The sequence below is a fragment of the Ursus arctos genome, unplaced genomic scaffold (assembly GCF_023065955.2).
Source record: "Ursus arctos isolate Adak ecotype North America unplaced genomic scaffold, UrsArc2.0 scaffold_36, whole genome shotgun sequence".
Taxonomy (NCBI): Eukaryota; Metazoa; Chordata; class Mammalia; order Carnivora; family Ursidae; genus Ursus; species Ursus arctos.
In genome coordinates this window covers 12,444,975-12,467,872 of record NW_026623050.1, presented here as the reverse complement: position 1 = coordinate 12,467,872, position 22,898 = coordinate 12,444,975, and the positions used below count along the sequence as shown (strand labels likewise).

The window sequence follows — 22,898 nt, the reverse complement described above, 5'->3', positions numbered from 1 at the left end:
TTCTGCGACCCCAGAGATCCTGAGAGCACACTGTCCCATCCAGGTTTCCCCCCGCTTTGCCACCTGAGCACCTGTCAGGCAGGGACATCCCTCATGGGAGCAGACTTCTAAAAGTTCCGATTTTGTGCTCCGCTGCTATACCACTTTCTGGTAGCAGGCTTACAGAGGCTCCTCCCACCCCCCCAACCCTGCAGTTTGTCTTCCGATATATATCCTGGGATTCACTTCTCCGCACCTCCTATCTTGTAGAAAGTGATCACTTTTCTATTTGTAGAGTTGCAGCTATTCTTTTCTTCGATCTCTGGTTGAGTTCACAGGTGTTCAGAATGATTTGGTAGCTATCTAGCTGAATTCCTGGGAGCAGACAAAACTAAGGTTTCCTACTCCTCTGCCATCTTGGGCTCTTCTCTATAATAATGTGTCTGTGTGTGTGTGTGTGTGTTACACCACTATAAACCTAAATTTTCATCAATAAGGGACTGGTCAAATAAATGTTGGTGTATTCCTAGAGTCCTATGCAGCCAGGCAAAGCAATGAGGCAGCTCTATGTGTACTTTAATGGGACAGTTGCTAAGAGAGATTGTTATGTAAAAAACCATGGTGCCAAATAATCTATATACATAGATGTGTATGAGTGTGCATTGATTATATTTGGTAAAGAGAATAAGAAATTGGAAGAATTTCGTAGAAAGATGTAACTCTGGAGAGGAGGATTGGGGGTTTGGGGCAGGAGGGAGACTTATTTTTGTTTGAAAAAAAACTTTTAAAACAAAAAATAACTTTCTTATTTAACTCTGTGCTTATCATAGCCTTCTCATTTTGAAAGTAAATAAATGCAAATTAAATGCAGAATTTCAGAGAGAGAAAGGCTGATAAGCTCTCTCAACATTTGTTCAGAGATCAAATGTTTCAAAGGCATATATTTATCAATCTTGTCTATCCAATCTCAAAAGTAGGTGTTATCATTCCCATTTGAAGGAAAGGGAACTTGGAGAATGAACTAAATTGTTCAAGTGCGCACAGCTAGTGAATTTTAGAGCCAGGATTTGAATTCGAGACAGTTTGATTTCTAAGCCCTTATATTTTACTCTATATCTTTTCCTTTAAATATCCAAAATGGAATAGTTAAACTATTTTAGTAACTTTACAAAAATGAAGTAAATTTGATCAACAAAGAATCTCAATTTTAATTTTTCTTTTTAATTATAAAATCTGCTTGCTTCAAGCAAAGACTTAATAGGAATACAAATTCAGCCACAGAAAAAATTTTCTCTTTAAGAACTAGTAAAATACAAATAATTTCTAATGAAAATATATCATAAATTAACCAGAAAGTATGGGAAATTAATGGAATAATAGAAAAAAATATGTATATAAATTTTTTTTTCCCAAAAGAAATAGGAAACTTATTTACCAGGTAAATGAATCAATTTCCTGAAAACCCAACTATTATGTTTCACTTAGAAACTGTTTATAAAGTCAACTAATAAAACCAAAGAGATAGAAAAATACCTAACCAGTATTGTACTGCAGACACTCATACTGGCTCATGAGAGCCAATTAATAAGTCGATTGTTAAAGGCAGCCATTAATTAACAGTAGTTATATAAACCTACAATTAGTTATATTAAAATGAAGGTAAAATACACTCAAAACTCATCACTTCCTAATTGATTTAATGTTACCTATGTTCTTGATATTATTTATGTCAGTGAATCTGTAGGATAGAAATACATATAATGGTGCACTGCTGTGACTCTCTTCCCAACTCCCTGTTTGTTGACATCACACTGATAGTTTGAAATCAGCCTTGGAGGAAGTATTACACTGTAGAATCAGCAAATGCTAAAAATGGGGCTTTTACCTTTCATAAAGCCAATTTTTAAAAAATCATGAGCCCACAACAATAGACTCAATCCTCATTATTAGCATAAATGTATAAAATTTGCAATTTATAGCATTTTAGGAGGAAGAATGACTTTTGCAGTAGAAGATGACCATTAAAACATTTAATGAAAATTGGCCAGTCATTCACATAGTTGATCCTAGAAACCATGTTTCCAACTATCATTTATGAAACGTACAAATCTAGGTTCTTGAAAAAAAAAATAGAGAGAGATAGTAAAAGGCAAAACATTTCCTTTTTTCAGTAGGAATTTCAGTTCTAGATTCATAATCTCTTATTTCTTTTTTTAGAGCCGCATTAAATTATGTCTTTACTTATAATTCTTAGATAACATTAAATATCATAGGTTTCTTTTTTTATAATAATATTTTTTATTATATGCTAGTCACCATACATCCCTAGTTTTTGACGTAAAGTTCCATGATTTTCATATTTTCTGAAACACAGTGATAGACAAAGACACCAAAGATTAAAATGATTTGAAATCCATGAAACTGTAGTAATGGAAACCAATCTAAATGGAATTGAAATGAACGAATCTGCAAAGACGTGCTCTAAGAGATGCTGTAATGCGTGCCTATCACATTTGCAAGGGGTGTGGGGAAGACTTCTAATGGGTAAAGATTTGTATCTTAAAATATCTCTAAAAGACAAAAAAAAAAATCCTGAAACTTGCTAAAAAAAATCAGTACATCATAAGTACATAAGGTAAATGGTCTTATGTATACTCATCAGGTTTCAACATTGTTTGTAATTAGAATAAAAACAAAGTTTGGTCAGTGGAAAGGTCTCTCCCCCATAGAACTAGCTTGCAACTCCCTGCCACCAAGTCATTTGTTTTAAGAGGGAAGTGTTACATATATATACTTACATATATTTAAAACCATTCTGACCTTTCACACACACACACACACACACACACACAGAAGATTCTAGTTAAGGTATTTGATTGCCCTCCAAGGACAATAATACATACTGAGGAGCATAATTAGAAGATACTGGATTAAGCTGATAGTATCAAAGGATAACTCCCTTATCACACACCTTCTAGAAGTTGTTCCACTGACTAGGGCTCAGTGATCTCCTTATTAAACAGAATTTTAACTTCTTTATTTATAAGACAACCTAAAGGGAGCAGAGCTGAAGCTCCTTGGAAAAAGCATTTGCTCACTATTACAGGCATACCAGCATAAACACAATTAACTTTGTCCTTTGTATGCAAAACCTGCCTCCATCATCTTAGCAGTCTAGCTAGCCAACCATATTATGTGACTGCAAGGAGCCAAAAGAATCCCCTTGTTTTAAAAACCTGTTACATACTTCTGCCTGTTATTCCTAAAACTCCCACTGTTTAAAATTACAGCATTGGATGAATCATTGTCTCCACAGGAACGTTTTTAGGGCCAATGAAAGCAAAGCCTTAAATGCATATTTAAAGAAAGAATAAATAAAGGAAGCCTGGAAAAAATGAGTTAAGAATTCACCCTAAGAATCTGGAGAACATGAACAAAAGGGTAAACACAAAGAAAATAAATAACAAAGTTATAAATAGAACAGCATTAATGGGAAGAAAAGATTAGAGAGACACAGTCACCAAAGCATAAAAAGGCAAACAATTAACTGGAAAAATATTTGGAACTCATGTCACAGTGGGCTTATTGGCAATCAGCAAAGTGCAAATTAAAGCAAAAAGTTGAGTTACCATTTCACATCTTTCATATTGACAAAATTAAAAAGCCTGATAATAAGTTTTGATGAGGATGTGGGATAATATGAAATTTCACATACCACAATTTAAGTTGTACAAACACAATGGAAAGCATTTGATGATCTCATAATGTCAAAGATGCCCTTCCCAGAACTTCAACAATCCTAACTCTAGTCAGGTTCTAGAGCATATTTCTTGCAAATAATAATCATTGTCTGATTGATTAAAAGAACAACAGATTTAGAAATAACTGAAATGTCTATCAATTTGAGGATCGACAAAAATCATGTTTTACACTTTTACAATAAATCCTACATAGCTGTTAAATATAAATATGTATCAGTGTATATCTCAAAAACATAACCTTAAGCAAAGAAAGACAAATATGGAATGACATTTACAATAGGATATTATTTCCATAAAGTATAAAAGTATACAGATAATGTGTTATATGCTTAACATGATTAAATAGTAAAAGCATAAAATAATGAAAGGATACAAGTCTTCAGGATAGTGATTACTTGTGGGAGGCAAGGAAGGGAGTGAGTTTGTAAAAAAGTCCACAGGACCTACTACTAAAAATGTAATATTATTTTTTTTTAAGTTAATATAGACAACTGGTAGATTTAACCATCTGGTGGTAGTACAAGGCACTTGTTTTATTTTCTCTAGATATTTTGTGAGCTTTAAATAGATCATAATTTTTAAAATTAACAAAATAATAAAATGCACTCTGTAGAGTCTCTTCTAAAGGTATTGTAATTAGAAATCTCTTCTTGCTGCTTTGAAAAAAATGAGAGAATTTTATCTGATTCTGTCATGAATTTCTACATATTGTTGAATTCCTATTTTTATTTTTTTAAAGGTTTACTTATTTTAGAGAGAGTGAGAGTGAGCAGGGGAAGGGACAGAGGGAGAGAATCTCAAGCAGACTCCCCACAGAGCAGGGAGCCCCATGCGGGTCTCAGTCTCATGATCCATGAGATCACAGCCTGAGCTGAAACCAAGAGTCAGACACTTAACCGACTGAGCCATCCAGACGCCCCTGTTAAATTCCTATTTTTAAAACAAAATGTTTGATGTTATAACAGATCCCACTTTTGTCCTTAAAAAATCTTTTAAATAACAAGAGCATTCTTGAAAATGCACATACATACACATAGAGCCTCACAGCTAAATAAAAAACAAACACACATGCAAACACGCATAGGCACGCACACATGCTCAGTCATACACATATTCATTCACATACACACATCTAATTTCCCATATTGATGTGTTACTACTATACAAGATTTTAATAAAATTGAATATCATTCTCTTATTTTTATATTTATCTGAGTTTCCTCATATTTAGCTGAAAATCACATTGTAAGACAGAAGTACCATGAGGTCTGTGCCTGGCATTGCTGGATTATGTAGTCACAACAGCACTGGCTCCCTTCACAATTCTATATATATTTGTCTACTTTGTATTGAATCTAGAATCTCTTGGATCTGAAAGTTTTGGAGGTCATCTGAGTGGCCACTTTTTCTGATAAGTGCCTTCACTTCTAATCAATTTATTTCCTTTTAGCCATTTCTATAATCTACACTTACTACTCATTTTTAGCATTGACATACAGTTCCTTTTTAGAGTGGAAGTTAACTACCCCCAATGATTTATGACTTAGATATTTGCATGTGCTGCATTAGGAATCAGTTTTAATAACAGTCTTCATGACACTGTTCCATTTATGGTTCATACAAAATATGGCAATAGTTCAATGTCTGTATATAAACACAATTTGAAACTTAGCAGAAAAAAAAGTATTGGAAAATGAGCTTTACTCCTTTTTTAAAATGGCCATCTAATAAAATCCATTTGTTGAACTTATATTGTTTCTAGTGATTAAGTTAAGTTTTAGTGTTGCCTGAAGTGTTTCTCTTGTGGCAAATGATTGAGAAAATAATTATAATGGTCTATGTCTTTGACAGAGTCTATAAACACTGGGATGGCAGCACATGATTAAATTTATGTTTAGATTGTAGAAATCGTTGCTGCTTAAGAAGAGAACAAGTATATTGATCTTAAAGAATGAAATAAGGCAAGATGAAAGGAATAATTAAATCTGGCAGTATTGGTGTTCCCATCCATAGCACTACAATTATACAAATTACATCTTTCCTCACCTTGCCCCTCCTTCCTCTCCTCTTTAGGTTTAAATTCAAGACCCCCTGAGCAGATGCCATGAAAAGGATTTTGTTTTCTTTTGCCTTGCTAAAGCCTGTTTTCAATAGAGAAAGGCTCTGGACTGGTTCCTGAATAAGGTTATCTTGTAATCCTTGTTTGGGATGGAAATGTGTACAGTGCTTAAACCTATTTCAGCCCTAAAACCCTATGAGTAATCTAGGTGTTTGGGAAGGTAATAATGAACTCATTTGGGCCAGAAAGGAATAATTTAATGCTAAGGCAGTCATTGAGCTACTGTAAGGTAGGGGGGAAACAAATGGAGCTATGATCCTTCAAGATGGAAAAACTAAATCCTTATGGGTCCAAGGCAAGTCTTGTTTGAGATGAAAAACTCAGCATCCCTTTTCAGCAACCCTCATCTATTGGATCCACCGAAGTTGTCTAGGAGTGACTTAGAATGAATGTAGGAGTTCTGAGAGCTCAATACTTTCTTTCCTAGAATTCGTTTTAATTGGAAAAATAACAAAATTTAGAGAGAATCACTATTCCTCCTACAGCCTGTGTATTTGAGTCCTTCTGTTTGAATACCAGGATCTCACCTACAAGACTGTACCTGGCGTGCTCTTCAGGCTCTTGCTCCAATCACCGCTTACCCCCTTCTATTTGCTGAAATGTTGCATTCTCATTTTCCTTCCACCATCATGGCAATCCAGCTGAATGTCCGTCTATTCCTGCATATATGTCAATAAACCAAGCTCTGATACCTGTGTTTTGCTAAGTTAATATTAACAGTAGCCACTAAGGCTTCATGTTTGCTCAATCTCATAGCTTGATGACATTTTCCCTTTCCTCACTCTTCTCTTTCCACCTGGTGATATCTCTCTTAGTGTCTTCTGTAAATGAGTGTTTCTCAAAATGAAATATAATCCCTCAACATGTTCCATGAAAACTAATGCATAGAAAAGCAAGTTTGAGAAGTACTGCATAGTCTAGCCATGTACTATCAAATGTGGTAGCCACTCACTGTACAAGTCCGTTGAGCTCTTGAAATGTGGCTAGTCTAAATTGTGATGTGCTACATCTTGAAAATACACACTGGATTTCAAACACTCAGTATGAGGGGAAAACAATGTAAAATAGCTCATTAACAATTTTATGTTGGCCGTATGTTAAAATGGTATCATTTTGGATATATTAGATTAAAAATATATGATTAAAATTAATTTTACCTCTTTCATTTTAATGTGACTTCTGGAAAGTTAAAAAATACATATGTGGCTCACATTATATTTCTATTGGATAGCACTGCTCTACCCCCTCTTAGAAATCTACAATTTGTAAGTACAGAGTAAAATTTCTGAGAGGTCTTATAGTAGGGAATCCTGTTTAACTTTGTTAAAACCTTTCAACAGGTAAATGAAGAAATGTTCAACATCACTGATCATCAAAATAAAATTAAAACCATAATGAGATAGCATCTCACATCTGTTAGAATGGCTATTATCACGAAGACAAGAAGTATATGTGGGCAAGGTGGTGGAGAAAAGGAAACCCTTGTACACATTGGTGGGAATGTAAACTGGTACAGCCATTTTAGAAAACATATTGGAGGTTCCTCAAAAAATTAAAAAATAAAACTACCATTGGCTCTAGGAACCCTGCTTCTGGCTATGTAGCTGAAAGAAATGAAATCACTATCTCAAAGACATATGTGCAGATATGTGCAGAAATGTTCATTGCAACATTATTCACAGTAGGCAAGACATGAAAACAACCTAAATTTCCATTGAAAGGTGAATGAGTAAAAAAGGTTATATATATATATATATATATATATATATATATATAATGGAATATTATTCATTCATAAAGAAGATCTTCCCATTTGTGACAACGTGGATGGACCTTGAGTGCTAAGTGAAATAAGTCAGACAAAGAAAGAGAAATACTGGACAGTCTCACTTATAGGTGAAATCTAAACAAGGTGAACTCATAGAAACAGTATATTGGTGGTTGCCAGGGGCTGAGGGGTGGGAGAAATGGGAAGGTGTTAGTAGTCATAGGGTACAAAATTCCAGTTATAAGATGAATAGGTTCTGGGGATTTAGTTTACAGCATGGTAACTAGAGGTAACAACACTGTATCATACACTTGAAAATTGCCAATAGAGTAGATCCTAAATGCTCTCAACACACACACGCGCGTGTGTGCAAACACACACGTACACACACACACAATTACGTGAGGTGCTGGATGTGTTAACTAACCTTATTGTGGTAATCATTTCACATCTAAACATCTATCAGATTGTCACATTATACACCTTAGGTTTATACAATATTATATGTCAGTTATATCTCAACAAAGCAGAATAAAACCTCTATTTCTTGAACCTCTTTGACTGTGGAGCCCATTTTCACATAAACTGTGATCTCCAAAAACTAGTAGTTTTCAAAACCCACTTTGGAAAATATAGCATGAGGTACAAGGTATGAGAAACATTGATCCTTTCTTTTTTCTATGTATAGCATTCTTCCTGATTCTTAGTAAGAAACATAAAGTATAGATTAGATAGGACAAACGTCTCTTTCATCCAGATATCACAAATATCCCTGGTATCCCTGACATTAATATAAATTAATTACTTGCATTTCCAGTGATTATTTTTGTCAGTAAAGCTAAGTGGAATTCAAAATCCTTAATTTTCAAATGTTGGTCTCTGCCATGAACATTAACCTTCATTCAGGATTTGGCAATGTTAAATATATACATAAGTGTAATGATTTGATAGCATCAGAGAATGGATTTCCTATTATCTCCATAATCATGAACAAGAACTTAAAACTTGGTCTGTAGCCATCCTGAATCATAGGAAAGAAGTTAGACAGTCAAGATCACAGTACAGAGGACTACAGAGAGAACCAAGACAAGCCCACCGTCCTATTGTGCTTATCTAAAGTCTCTGATATTTAGAGGGTATCATACAAATATTTCAATTAATAATAATGAAAAATAGCTAATTTTGAAGCATTTTTTCATAACCCAGCACTTCACTGAGCACTTTATTTCTCTCACCTCACTTAATCCTCTGTGCAATAACTTCATTATTTAGAGACGTGTTCTCTCCATTTTACACACAAGGAAATTGAAGTTAGAAAGCTTAAATAACTTGCTAAGGGTTTCATAGCCAATAACTTATAGAGCTCTGAACCACCCCAGAGCCTACATTATTAACCACTATGACATAATGTAAGGTGGTATTTGTATGCATAAACCTCCTTCCATGGCATATCCCCAAGAACTGAAACAGGACAAGGAGGAAAGAGTTCTTGCAATTTCTTTTTCTCCTTTGTTTTGAAATTTGTGCAATATTGCCACAAATCTCTCTCCATGTGCAGCGAGTAGGAGAGGATAAAAATATTTATTTGTAACCCTTGGACATTTTTCTGGAGCTTTTCCCTCTAATATTAAAGAATATATATTTTCACAGTTTTCCAGAGACCAGAGTTCCTGAAAATTAGTTGAGATACAAGGTTGATTTCAAAACTTGCAATACTATGAATATGCCTTGTACTTTCTCACCTTACTTCTTTGGTAAATGCTGATCCCTTGGCTGAGAATGCCATTGCATTTTTTTTCTGTCGCTTTGTTCAGGCTCATTCCTCAAATCCCATCCCAGATGTCACTGTCTTCAGGGATCCTCACTTGAATCATCCTCCATTCCAGGCTGGCTTAAATGAGTCACCATCACCACCATGGGCAGGCATCCTTAACCCAATACATTTTACTCTGTTACAAAACCTATCATACTTTCCTGAAATGCAATAGTTAGGTCTAGTAGTGGTCATTTGCCACCTGTTTCTAAGCTCTCTTTCAATATTTAGGAAGTGCTTCATTTTATAAGACTTGGTGGAAATTAGAGCTCCTTTCTGTCATATAGTAGATAGGCTGTGCTTATAGCGTCTTTGGAAGATTTGGGTGTACCTAGAGTAAGTTTCCCTCGAAAATAAAATTTCAGAAAAGGTCCTCAGGATTTGAGGATGAAGCCACACCTATTTGGGAAAGGTAGTAGACTCTTTTTAAGAGTTAACTATTACTCTTGTAACTACACACCTGATCATGGATTAATTCGTGACAATATGATCTGAACAACTGGGTTTTATATAATACACTAGCCATAAAATCAGGCAGGCCTTTAATCACTCTATCATCAGGTGGCAGTGGTACCTAGAAGTTCTGGCTTGCGCAAGTTGTGAAAGCACAATTATTTTACACAAGCATGAAGTTTTTGTATCAGTTCAGCTGATCTTGCCACATAGTCAAACCTCTTTCCTATGGATCGGTTCCTAGACTAGTTGACTGAGAAGGAAAACATTCCATCCAGATTTATACCTGGTGTCACAGGTTAGTTTCTCCACAAATAGATACTGAGGTGGAGTTTGAAATGGAGAACATTTATTTGGAATCAACACCTGAGAAAGGAATGGAAGAAAAGCAGCATTGATCAGAGGAAGAAGTCGGATGATGTTGTTGGACCAACGTAACTTGGTCAACCCCTCTGGAGTTGGAGAACTCTAGAGCGTATTCATCAGCATTGTCCTGCAGGTCCCAAATGGCCAGGCCCTTATACTTCCACCTCAATCAGTCATTGGGTTATGTGGTGCCTTGGGAAAGTTATGCCCTAGGGCAAGTGGCTTTTGCAGCTGAAGCAAACCTTGTAGGAGCTGACAGCTGATGACAAATGAGGTAACTAATCCTTCCTTAAAGGATTAAAAAAATCCTCCAGGGGAGGCAGAACTCTAAGTTCTATATCTGGTTGTTTACTTTTCCTGGAAGGAAATATGACCTGAATGAAGACTCCTTATTCTGAGATAACAAAATTGGAATATTGGTGTCAAGGAGGTTTGATGGTACATGCATAGGCTTCCTAAAACAGGCTCAAAACAGGAGAACCTTGTTTTTAGGGTTAACATTTATCAAAAGTCCTCCTTAGTAAGGGAGGTTTTCAGTAATGAAGTGGACAAGATGACTCTCTGTCAATGAATGTTGGTGAGCCTCTTTCCATAGTCATTCCAACCCCTGCTCAATCGGCTCAAAAACAAAGTAGCCTTGGTGTCAGGGATGAAGGTGTTGTAGGAACTCAACATTATGGACCACACCTCTCTAAGGCTGACCTATTTACATCCATTGATGAGCGATCAGTCAATAAGCAGCAGGAACCAACATTAAGTGATACTGCCTCCCAATATGGGATAATATCTGAGGGAACCAGCCATCCAGTTGAACTTCAATAACACTGGATCCTTACCATCATGGAAGAAATGGCAATTGAATGTTTTTATGTGGTGATGGTTTTTCATTTTTTGCTCACCATGCTTATATCAGCGTCACCGTCTGAGGAATCACAGAATGCCTTATTAAACATTGCAGTGCACCACAAACATGTTTCTAACTAAAGAATATTGACTTTATAGGAAAAGAGGCAAAGACAATGGACTTAGAACCACATTCTTTAAACGCTTTAGACATGTAAAATGATGGGATGATGGGGTGGCCTATTAAAGACTCAGGCACTGCACCAGCAGCAAATTCTCTGAACTATTGCCCAGCATATAATGCTAATTTTCCCATCACCCAAACAGACATATGGGTCTTGGAACCAAAGGTTGGAAGTGGGAGAGCCTCTTGTTAGTATTAAACCTAGTGTCTAATGATCCATTTGAAAATGTTTACTTCTCTTGCCCTGTGACATTGATTTAGAGTTCCCAATCTCTAATGAAGGGATGTTTCCATCAGCACATGGAATGCTTATCTTGGTTTGCTGCTGTAAAAGGGGAAAGGAGGGAGAATGGATAGGACCTATAGAATGCCCCATAATTCTCTTCCCAGTGGTAATATTTGATGAAAGATAATAGCAGATCTGTACAGGAGTATCATAAAGCACCCAGATCCTTCAGCAATAGTAGCTTGGTCAGAGAACCCTCACCAAGAGAGGTGGTAGCTGAAAGCAAAGGGCACACAGAATTGTTAATAGAAGAGGGAAATCATGACCTGTTATTGCCTCTAAACGAGCTTCAGAGATAAAAACTATGGCTCTTAACCATACTTCTTTTTTTGTTCGGTGTTTTATGCAATTATAAATTTTAACGTATTTTCTTCTTATTTTTATTTCTCTTTCCCCACTATCTTGTGTAGCTGTGCTAGGTGGTGGTGAACCTTCCAGTCTAGCCCAGACATTACAGCGGGCCTTGTGGCAGAACTACAGGAATTTTTACCAGCATGAAAAATTGTTTTACTCCCTTTAGGAAGGAGGTAAGAGTGCTTGTGGAGTATAAGAGATTTTTGCATCATGTTAATAAAAGCACTTTTTTTTTTAAGTTTAAATGTTTCTACTATAACTGGTCTGCATGTTCCTGAAAACCTCATGTCCTAGAAAATCATTTACAAATAATTACAGGGGCTTATCAGAAAAAGTAGATTACGACAAACACTCAAAACCCATGCAATTTTATAACTAGAGCAGTAACAAGTACAATAACTATTCTGGCCCAGTTTTTTTTTAAGATGTTAAAATTCCTAATAAATACTACAGAATATCTCGAACCTTATTTTTTAAGTGGGTTGTATATAAAAAAAAGGAGTTGAGGCTGCTAATCTATGGAGATAGAGGGAAAATACACAAAGATTGGGTAGAATCACACAGTGAGCACTTGTCGAGCAGAGCACATGCCCAAAATAAAACAGGAAGGAGAGTGTGAATAGGCACCGTATCCAGTACATTGCTCCTCCGCAGCGTCCTGTGTTCAGCTGTGTAAGCATTCACTAGTTACTTGCTGGCACAAAACATTTGTATACTGAGAAAAATCATAAATGGACCAACACAACTTCTGTGTTCTATTGACATCATTCCCTTGCCAGTAAATCATGTAAGCTCATTTCTTTATAGACTCACACGTTATCAGCATAGGCTGGGTAAGGAAGGAAAGAAGAGTACACGTTATTTTGAGGTAACCAAAAGTAGGACGGTAGTGAACATTTGTCACTGTGCCTGTCCTGTATGCCCACGCTATTCTTAAATTTGGAGAATTCCACTACAGAAGCTGAAAATGTCAGACATTCACTTTCCTGGCTTCTCTTTTTACCTGGGCTTGGGCACCTCAGCTCGGCTCACCAGTTTACAGAACCGTAGGAGCTTTTAAACCAAGACTATTAATGCAAAGAAGCCAAGGCTAGGAGGAAGTCCTCGGTGATGATGACAGCACCTGCAGTCTCCTGGAGTAGGCGGCAGGGCAGAGGTGAAAGTGGTGGCCTCCAGTGCCCACTACCAGCTGTGTCTCCAGGGCAAGCTGCAGGGTTCATTGCTTGTGCCTACAGCGTGGACGTCCTCACTGCTTCTACGGTGCTGTCATTTTGGACACTGTTTCTGGCTATGTAGACTTGAATCTGATTCTCTTGCTTTCTGAGTGATTTTTTGAGCTACTTCATGTCCTTTCATGAAATTCTATTCCTGCTTAACTCAGATAGTATAACTTCTGTAGCTTGTAACTAAGACCCCTGTCACAGTCAACTAGACTGTGAACAGATTAGGAGGAAGGACTCTCTGCTTCTTATCACTGAATCCAGAGTGCATAACCGTGGACCTGGAAGGCAAGAGTGCTCCATAAATGCTGGTTGTGTGAATAAATGAAGAGATGTGGTGGTGAGAAATGTATTTGCCCTAAAAGCAATAAGATCCAAGTAATTAAAATAACAAATATATTAAAAATAGAATAGCATTAAGATACTAATATGATCCTAATAGTAAATATTAAATATTTATTAGAATATTATAAAATTATAAATGGAGGTAATAAATATTATAAATGGGAGTACTGCCATTTTATTTTAGATAATCATTTCATGTTAGACTTCTATTAAGAAAAGAAAACTTACCTATTCAGTGATTTTTTTTTTTCTTTTCCCCTGCCTGGTGCTAAGACAGTTAGTTACCTTCATTATGCTTTCAGCTGCCTAGTGTTTCCTGCTGCCCACACTGAGAATTTTTACTAATTATTCAGACTATAACCTCCATCAACTAAAGAACAGCGATTCACTCCAAACTGTATAACATTCAGAGCAAAATGTAGCTGTCATCTAAAACCCTTTATACTTCAACCCTACCTCTGATATTTTCAGAAAAGTAAAACAACTTTAAAAATACAGGAATTCATGATAGTCACAGAATGAAAAGGAAGTAAAGAAATTCTAGATTATTGAGAGTTGATATTTACAAGCAGGATTTCCTTGACTTTTAAGTTTAATGATTGATAATTATGCAAATTTCATCCAAGATATCTAATGGCTCCAGCAGCCCTTCCTCAGTATTCCAATCAGAAAAACTTGGATACGCATTTAGAAGCCAGCCTCTCAGCTCTCTAGCCCAGAAGAGGTCAAGGTAAGAAGACAAGGTTAAAAGGAAATGTGAGTGGAGTTGGGCTATAGGATATATGCTGACCTGCTCTTTTGCTCTGCAGCCACAGCAAATGGCTAGATAGCCATTGATCAGCTTTTTGTTTCACAAAAAGGAAGTTGTTATTGTTACTGCTTTAATCTTGACAGCAGACAAAAGGGAAATTATATGTATTAACAACACACTTTTCTCTAAGCTTTTTTTTTTCCCCTCAAAAAAAAAAAAAAGAGGTAAAAGTGATGTAAAGGAGGAAATACATGTATAAATACAATGTATTCGTTTTGGATTTGGATTCAAAATTTGAGCGTCACTTTGTCCCTACCAGCCTGGGCTGAGAGGTATTTTAGTGAAGCAATTTCCCAGGCCTCATTCTACATGTAAATGTCTTAGACTGCTATCCATCTATGAAAGATAGAGAAACAGAAGCAGGACAGGCCTACTGTCTCTTCAAATGGCTGGCAATTTTCTACTATACTTTTCATTTTAAAAAGTTCTTACAGAGCCAGTTTCCATGCATTAACCTGGGAGAGCCATTACATTTGAATGGGTTCCACGCTGGCAAACTGCATTTTGGAGTCACCAAGGGTCTCTTGATGCTTTATCATCAGCTGACTAAATTAGTCTCCACGCGTCTGGTTTTACACTTGGATTGATGGATGCATTACCTCACACTCTCGAACTCTAGGAGTGTTGTAGACTGAGGAGTGGCGTAGGACTCACACTAGCGGTGAAATAGACTCGCACGCCCACTTATGCAGATACTCGTACTGTGAGGATCTTCCTTGTTCTTTGGTTGGTTCTTCCGATATGAAGGAATCTCAAGGAGGTGAATTGGTTTGAAGTTCTTCCGAGACATCCGAGATCCAGACTCCAGCTTCTGCGTGCTTTCCTTCTAATAGTTTCCACCTGCATCTGTCTTTGGAGGATCAGCCTTGGGCTACTGCGGCAGCTTTGCCTGCAGGTACAGAGAATCAGAAGTTCCCAGAAGTTTCATGCTGCCAACACCTCCCTTCTGGAAGAAGCCAAGAGCCAATGATTGACTGGTGTGAGCATGAAAGTCTAGCCTCCTGGAGACAGGACAAACTTGAGGTACAGTTTGTACTCCAGAACTCCCCATAGGATCGAACTGAGGCTTGAACCCTTGTTTGGCTTCTTCCTCTTTTTTGTCCTGCTTCCCTACTCTCTACATTCTTTCCTGAGAACACTTCTTAATAAACCACTTGCTTGGGAATCCTTGCCACAGGGCTTGCTGCTGAAGAATCTGACCAAATACACCTCACTGAGGAGTCAGGACTTGCTTGTGCCTGAAGGAGAGATAGTATTGGATTTGGAGGTGAAGAGGGAGAAGTTCTCTTCTGTAAACAGGCAGAACGAACAACATGAGAAAAGGACCAGGCTGGAGTCACGGACTGGCATGGTGTGTTGGAGTACAATGAAGGAGAATATAATGGCTGGATTAAAATACTATACAAGGAAAAGAGAAAGTGTCCCTTCTCTTCAGTTCATCTTTACGCTCCCTGTAAGAGTGAGCTTTTTAAAAACAAAATTTCCCTACCCAGAAGTCACAATTTAATTTAGTTTTTTCCTCCCAGAAAACCTGAGAGGTAAAATCATAAGTACTCAAATTTAAAGGTGGGCAAAATTAATCATCTTAGGAGACAGAGTATTTCTTTTTGGCCCTTACTGGAGTGTGGATTGCTCTATACAGATGCACACGGTGGATGGGTAAAAGGGATTCTAGAGGATCAGGGCAGAGCAAAGACAGCTTCTGGCAGGATAAGGCATGCCTTCCCTCCTGCAGCCAGATCAGTTTATTCTCTAAGATTCTTCAGGAGTTATTTTGTCTGCCACTCAGACAGTGAATCTCTGCTTCCTTTGGATGCCCCTTGGTGCCTAGCCTACTACTTTGCGTGCACACACACACACACAAACATGTTTTTTCCCAAGTGATCTTGGACTTAGACAAATTAAAACTCTAGATTTTTATCAAGCACACACCTGAGAGTAAATGTTAAAAAAAATAAAAATTAAAAAAAACCCCAAAACCCACAATTATTGTTTCCTCTTTAACATGGCATGCAAGAACCTCCATATTATGGCCCCATGCTACGTTTCAAGCCCTCTGTTATTCTCCTCCATGTACATAATTGGTTAGTCCTTCACTGAGCTCCTTGCCATTATCCAAACATACTATACTACACACTCTTATGCTTTGTTCTGCTGCTCCTTGAAATATCCTTCTACTTTTTCTCTGCCCAGTAAACTTCTGGTCATATTTCAATACCTAGCTCAAATTTCACATTCTTTATAAAATTATCCTACCTTTTCAGGAAATTTTTGTCTCTGTTTTGATCATACTTGGTATATACCTTAATTATAGTGTTTATTTTTTTTAAAAGATTTTATTTATTTGACAGAGATAGAGACAGCTAGTGAGAGAGGGAACACAAGCAGGGGGAGTGGGAGAGGAAGAAGCAGGCTTACAGCAGAGGAGCCTGATGTGGGGCTCGATCCCACAACGCCGGGATCACGCCCTGAGCCAAAGGCAGACGCTTAACCGCTGTGCCACCCAGGCACCCTGTTAATTATATTGTTTAGAATATTACCTTTCAATGCACACAAGTCCGTGGGATCCTGGAGAAATGTGTTTATTTCATCTTTGTTTCTCCTCCCCACTGTAGTGCCTGGCACATTTACAGCTCTCCATAAATATCTGTGCATTTTGAAATGAATTGAATGAATTTGGATTAATAAGGAAAAACCAAATTACAAAAATGCTCGGGTGATAAACTGACTTGAATTGTAGCTTAAATATAGGGTGGAACATTGGGAGTGATTTGAGTAAGGGAATGAAAAACTGTGTTAAATGTCTGGCGAGATAATAAAACCATCACTATTTGCTGTCACCCCCAGCCTCTCCTAACACCCAACCAGACTATGCACTGTGATCCCAGCAGCATGAGCCAAGTGAGAGAATGCCCAAACTAGTCAATATAATTGTAATTAGTTTAAACATTTCTTATTTCATATATTCACCAACATATTTGAGAAGAGAAGGGGTTTCCTAAGAACATAATGGTCAAGAACAAGGAGCTTAAAACTGAGAGACTTGGGTTAAAATAGTGACATTGCTAGTTACAACTGTGTGACTTTTGGCAAGTTATTTTTCATTAGTGAAATAAAGATAAAGGCAGTGACCTCATGCAGTTGCTGTAAAAAATAGTGTTCTGCCTCAAAACTTAGGTATTATAAGTTGTAATATTATGGAAGTTTTCTCTGACAATTATTCCCCTTTTCATTAGGTAGTTTTCCCCCCCAGGATGCCCCATTCAAAATGTGCCAGCATTAAGTTATTCTAGAGGTAGTTAAGAGGAGAAGGGAAATTCCAGATTGAGGGACAAGCCATGTGGAGGCATAAAAGCACAAGACATGTTTAGGTAGTGAGTATCACGGCTGTTTTCTAATCCCACCCTCACTCATCTTCTCATAGACTAAAGCACTGGCTGACCTAGGCTGGTACTCCTCAAATCTCAATGTCTTTTTGAAATATTATGGGCTTTCTGGGCCTGGCTTAGCTATCAGAAATGTCTCAAAACACTGGCTGGTTTTCAATTCTCTCTCTACTTTCTGTTGCATAGACTTGGCCATAGCCCTCCGGTTCCCCTAGGCAGCAGCATCCCTGCTGGGTCCCTTTGCCACTTAGGTAACATCTAGGCATTTGTGGCTACCATAGGATCCTATGTATTTCTTTTCAAAAGATTACACTCTCAGTACAGAGTCTCATCTCTTCTATTTTGAATTTTGATTATCTACAGGGATTAATACTACAAAGCGTAGCCAGGAATTTAAAAATGTGTGGGAATCTCTTGATTCGAACCACATTCTGTTAAAGTGACTAACAGGGTTCCCAGGTTTGCCCTGGAGGTTTATCTATTTCTCAGACTCTTTCACATTAGGGAAGACACTCTAGCAGAGCCTAAACTTTTAGGTTCCTCTCTCCTTCTTTTCATATATTTTCCATTAATCTAGGGCTAAGTTCTTGGCTGATAAGAAAACAGCCTTTTTCTAGTTCTTGAGGCTCTCCTTTACTTAATGCAAAATTTGTTTTTTTTATAATAATTTTTATTATGTTATGTTAGTCACCATACAGTACATCCCTAGTTTTTGATGTAAAGTTCCATGATCCATTACTTGCGTATAACACCCAGAGCACCGTGCAATACGTGCCTTCCTTAATACCCATCACTGGCCTATCCCATTTCCCCACCCCCCTCCCCTCTGAAGCCCTCAGTTTGTTTCCCAGAGTCCATATTCTCTCATGGTTCATTCCCCCTTCTGTTTATCCCCTTCCTTCTTCCCTTTCTTCTCCTACCAATCTTCCTACTTCTTATGTTCCATAAATGACTGAAACCATATGATAATTGTCTTTCTCTGCTTGACTTATTTCGCTTAGCATTATCTCCTCCAGTCCCATTGATGTTGCTGCAAATGTTGAGAAATCATTCTTTCTGATAGCTGAGTAATATTCCATTGTATATAGGGACCACATCTTCTTAATCCAGTCATCTGTTGAAGGGCATCTCGGCTCCTTCCACAATTTGGCTATTGTGAACAATGCTGCTCTGAACATTGGGGTGCATATGGCCCTTCTCTTCACTACGTCTGTATCTTTGGGGTAAATACCCAGTAGTGCAATGGCTAGATCATAGGGTAGCTCAATTTTTAACTTTTTAAGGGACCTTCACACTGTTTTCCACAGTAGCTGTACCAACTTGCATTCCCACCAACAGTATAAGAGGGATCCCCTTTCTTCACATCCTCTCCAACATTTGTTGTTTCTTGCCTTGTCAATTTTTGCCATTCTAACTGGTGTAAGGTGGTATCTCAAGGTGGTTTTGATTTGCATTTCCCTGACGGCTAATGATTTTGAACATTTTTTCATGTGTCTGTTAGCCATTTGTATGTCTTCATTGGAAAAGTGTCTGTTCATATCTTCTGCCCATTTTATGATTTGATTATTTGTTTCTCGTGTATTGAGTTTGAGAACTTATTTGTAGATCTTGGATACTAGTCTTTTATCTGTAGTGTCATTTGCAAATATATCCTCCCATTCCGTGGGCTACCTCTTAGTTTTTTTGACTGTTTCCTTGGCTGTGCAGAAGCTTCTTATCTTGATGAAGTCCCACAAGTTCATTTTATCTTTTGTTTCTCTTGCCTTTGGAGATGTGTCATGAAAAAATTGTGGTGGCCGATGTCAAAGAGGTTGCCGCTTATGTTCTTCTCTAGGATTTTGATGGATTCCTGTCTCACATCGAGGTCCTTCATCCATTTGGAGTTTATCTTTGTGTATGGTGTGAGAGAGTGGTCAAGTTTCATTCTTTTCCATGTAGATGTCCAATTTTCCCAGCACCATTTATTGAAGAGACTGTCTTTTTTCCATTGGATGTTTTTTCCTGCTTTGTCAAAGATTAGTTGCCCAAAGTGCCGAGGGTCCATTTCTGGGTTCTCTATTCTGTTCCATCGGTCTATGTGTCTGTTTTTGTGCCAGTACCATGCTGTCTTTGTGATCACAAGTTTGTAGTATAGCTTGAAATCCAGCATTGTGATGCCCCCAGCTTTGTTTTTCCTTTTCAACAGTTCCTTGGCGATTCGGGGCCTTTTCTGGTTCCACACAAATAAGGGCTGTTTGTTCCAGTTCTTTGAAAAATGTCATTGGTATTTTGATCGGAATGGCATTGAAAGTGTAGATTGCTCTGGGTAGCATAGACATTTTAACTATGTTTATTCTTCCGATCCATGAGGATGGCATATTTTTCCATCTCTTTGTGTCTTCTTCAATGTCTTTCTAGTGTGATTTGTAGTTTCTAGAATATAGATCCTTTACATCTCTGGTTAAGTTAATTCTGAGATAATGTATGATTTTTGGTGCTATCGTAAATGGAATGGATTCCCTAATTTCTCTTTCTTCAGTCTCATTGTTCGTGTATAGAAATGCAACTGATTTCTGAGCATTGATTTTGTATCCTGCCACATTACTGAATTGCTCTATAACTTTAAACAGACCGATTAATTATGAAGAGATTGAAGCAGTGATCAAAAACCTCCCCAAAAACAAGAGTCTAGGGCCTGACGGATTCCCCAGGGAATTCTACCAAACATTCAAAGAAGAAATAATACCTATCCTCCTGAAGCTGTTTCAAAAAATAGAAACAGAACGAAAACTACCAAACTCATTCTATGAGGCCAATATTACCTTGATCCCCAAACCAGGCAAAGACCCCATCAAAAAGGAGAATTACAGACCAATATCCCTGATAAATATGGACGCCAAAATTCTCAACAAGATTCTAGCTAATAGGATCCAACAGTACATTAAAAGGATTATCCATCAAGACCAAGTGGGATTCATCCCTGGGATGCAAGAGTGGCTCAACATTTGCAAATCGATCAGTGTGATAGATCATATCAACAAGAGTCGAGAACCATATGATCCTCTCAATTGATGCAGAAAAAGCATTTGACAAAATACAACATCCTTTCCTGATTCAAACCCTTTAGAGTGTAGGGATAGAGGGTACATTTACATTCCTCAATTTCATAAAAACCATCTTGGAAAAGCCTACAGCGAATATCATTCTCAGTGGGGAAAAGCTGAAAGCCTTTCCCTTAAGATCAGGAACACGACAAGGATGCCCATTCTCGCCACTATTATTCAACATAGTACTAGAAGTCCTTGCAACAGCAATCAGACAACAAAAAGGGATAAAAGGTATCCAAATTGGCAAAGAAGAATCAAACTGTCTCTCTTCGCAGATGACATGATACTCTATATGGAAAACCCCAAAGACTCCACCCCCAAACTATGCAAAATTTGTTTTCTAAAAACGCCCAGCAACATGAAAGGACGGTTTCACCTACTTCTGATCATAGAATTCTCTTGGGTTCATGGAAGTCTATATCAATTACTTCAACTCTTCTTCAGCATGCCCACTCTCTACCACTGGGCTTGCACTTATCATTGCTAAGGGGGTCAACTTTACCTCCTAGACTCCCCATCTAGGATCTCCAACTTCTCCTGAACAACACTGACAGCAACACACCCTCCTCAGTAAATGACCCCTCTGGACACTCATTTCCTAACTCATTCTCTTTTTCTCCCTCTCTCTCTCAAACACACACACACACACACACACACCCCTACACCTTCATACAAACACAAATATCAACCACATAGATTGGCCCCCTGTATAGCATATATTTCCCATTCTATCATAATCATAGAGCAAGATTCATAATATTTTTTATTCATACAAAAAAACTCTATATCACGTGGGGTAATAAGAAATATACAAGATCCATAGTGGTTATGGGGGTACATATGGAATAGTTGTATTATAACACGTATGCAGCACTTCACCAAAAAATTTATCATTAGATATTTCTATGTCTAGCCCCAAGGTCCCTTACGTGCCTTACTATGATTACTTCTCTGTCTCACAATAGCTTCCATAGCTTCATAGCCCTCCGGACCACAGTCCTATGCATCTTCCTTCCTTTGTGGCCTCTCTATAGCATGTACCATTTCTTACTCATATATTTTCTTCCTCCAAACATGCATCCTCAAGCCCTCTTTTAATAAAATCTTTAAGTTTGCAAAAGATCCTCTGGTTACTAGGATTGACCTGTCTTAGAAAACAGGTAAGGAATTATAAGTAGCATATATCTGTGTTAAAATTTTTCTTTTTCAATAACACAAAGGCAGATGAATAAGATTTTACTATACATGCAGATAAACTAATGGGTAAGGTAACAAGAGGTTCAGGGAGTTTATATCAGCAAGTCCTTGAAGTGCATTTTTTTTCTCTCTCTCTCTTTCTCTCTTTCAATTTCTATATTTTCTCCAAATTTCCCCAATTTTTTGGTCATTTCCACTTAGAAGTAGCTTCATAACATTCAGTGGCAACTTGCCTAAAACTGAATTTACCTTCTACATCCAGTCAGCTCTCATGATCAGCTCCCATTTATAACACTTCCATTTTCCTTAGTTACTCCAGCTTGAAAGCTGAAAATCTTTGGCTCACCCCTATTCTCTATTTTCTATATCTGACTTATCACTGATTAATTATTCTTCCTAAATGTCTTGCAAAGTCCTTTACATTTTCACAGTTTTGGGCTATTCAAAATCCTCTACACTTTCTGCCTGAGAATTATATACCCTATGAATGAGGGTACCACCCCCTAATGCTAATTCTTGCTGCCCATCATTGATAGATAAATCTTCCTAAAAGGTCACTTTCCTGGATGCCATTTCTCTGTATAAAAATCTCCAGTGATTCCCCGATGCCTATTTGTTGAACGAGTAAGAGCAATTAGTATCATTAATTACTCTCCAATGACTCTGATTCATACAAGCAAGGAATGGGAGTGGAAGTAGGTTTGGCTTATCACAGGCACCTTAAGGTATCAATATGTTGCTAACATAATTAAGTGTCTTCTAGAAGTACTTAGCCAAACAAGAAGAAAAAAGAAAAAAAAAAGTATGGGAAGGAGAAGGAGGAGGGAAGAGAAGGAAAAGAAGAGAGGGAGAAAAGATGGAGGAACAAGGGAGGGATAGAGAGGAAATGGATGAGAGGAAGAAACTCACCTAAGGATAATGCATAAT

General features: G+C 37.5%; 1 long non-coding RNA gene across 2 annotated transcripts in view; it reads left to right on the top strand.

The window, feature by feature from the left end:
* LOC123002064 (uncharacterized) overlaps nucleotides 1-22,898 on the top strand; it is a 78,921-nt gene that overhangs the window by 21,184 nt on the left and 34,839 nt on the right. For both annotated transcript variants that reach the window (XR_008957130.1, XR_006411576.3), the window contains exon 2: nucleotides 11,983-12,099. This is a non-coding gene — a long non-coding RNA (uncharacterized LOC123002064). The remainder of the gene's footprint in view (nucleotides 1-11,982; nucleotides 12,100-22,898) is intronic.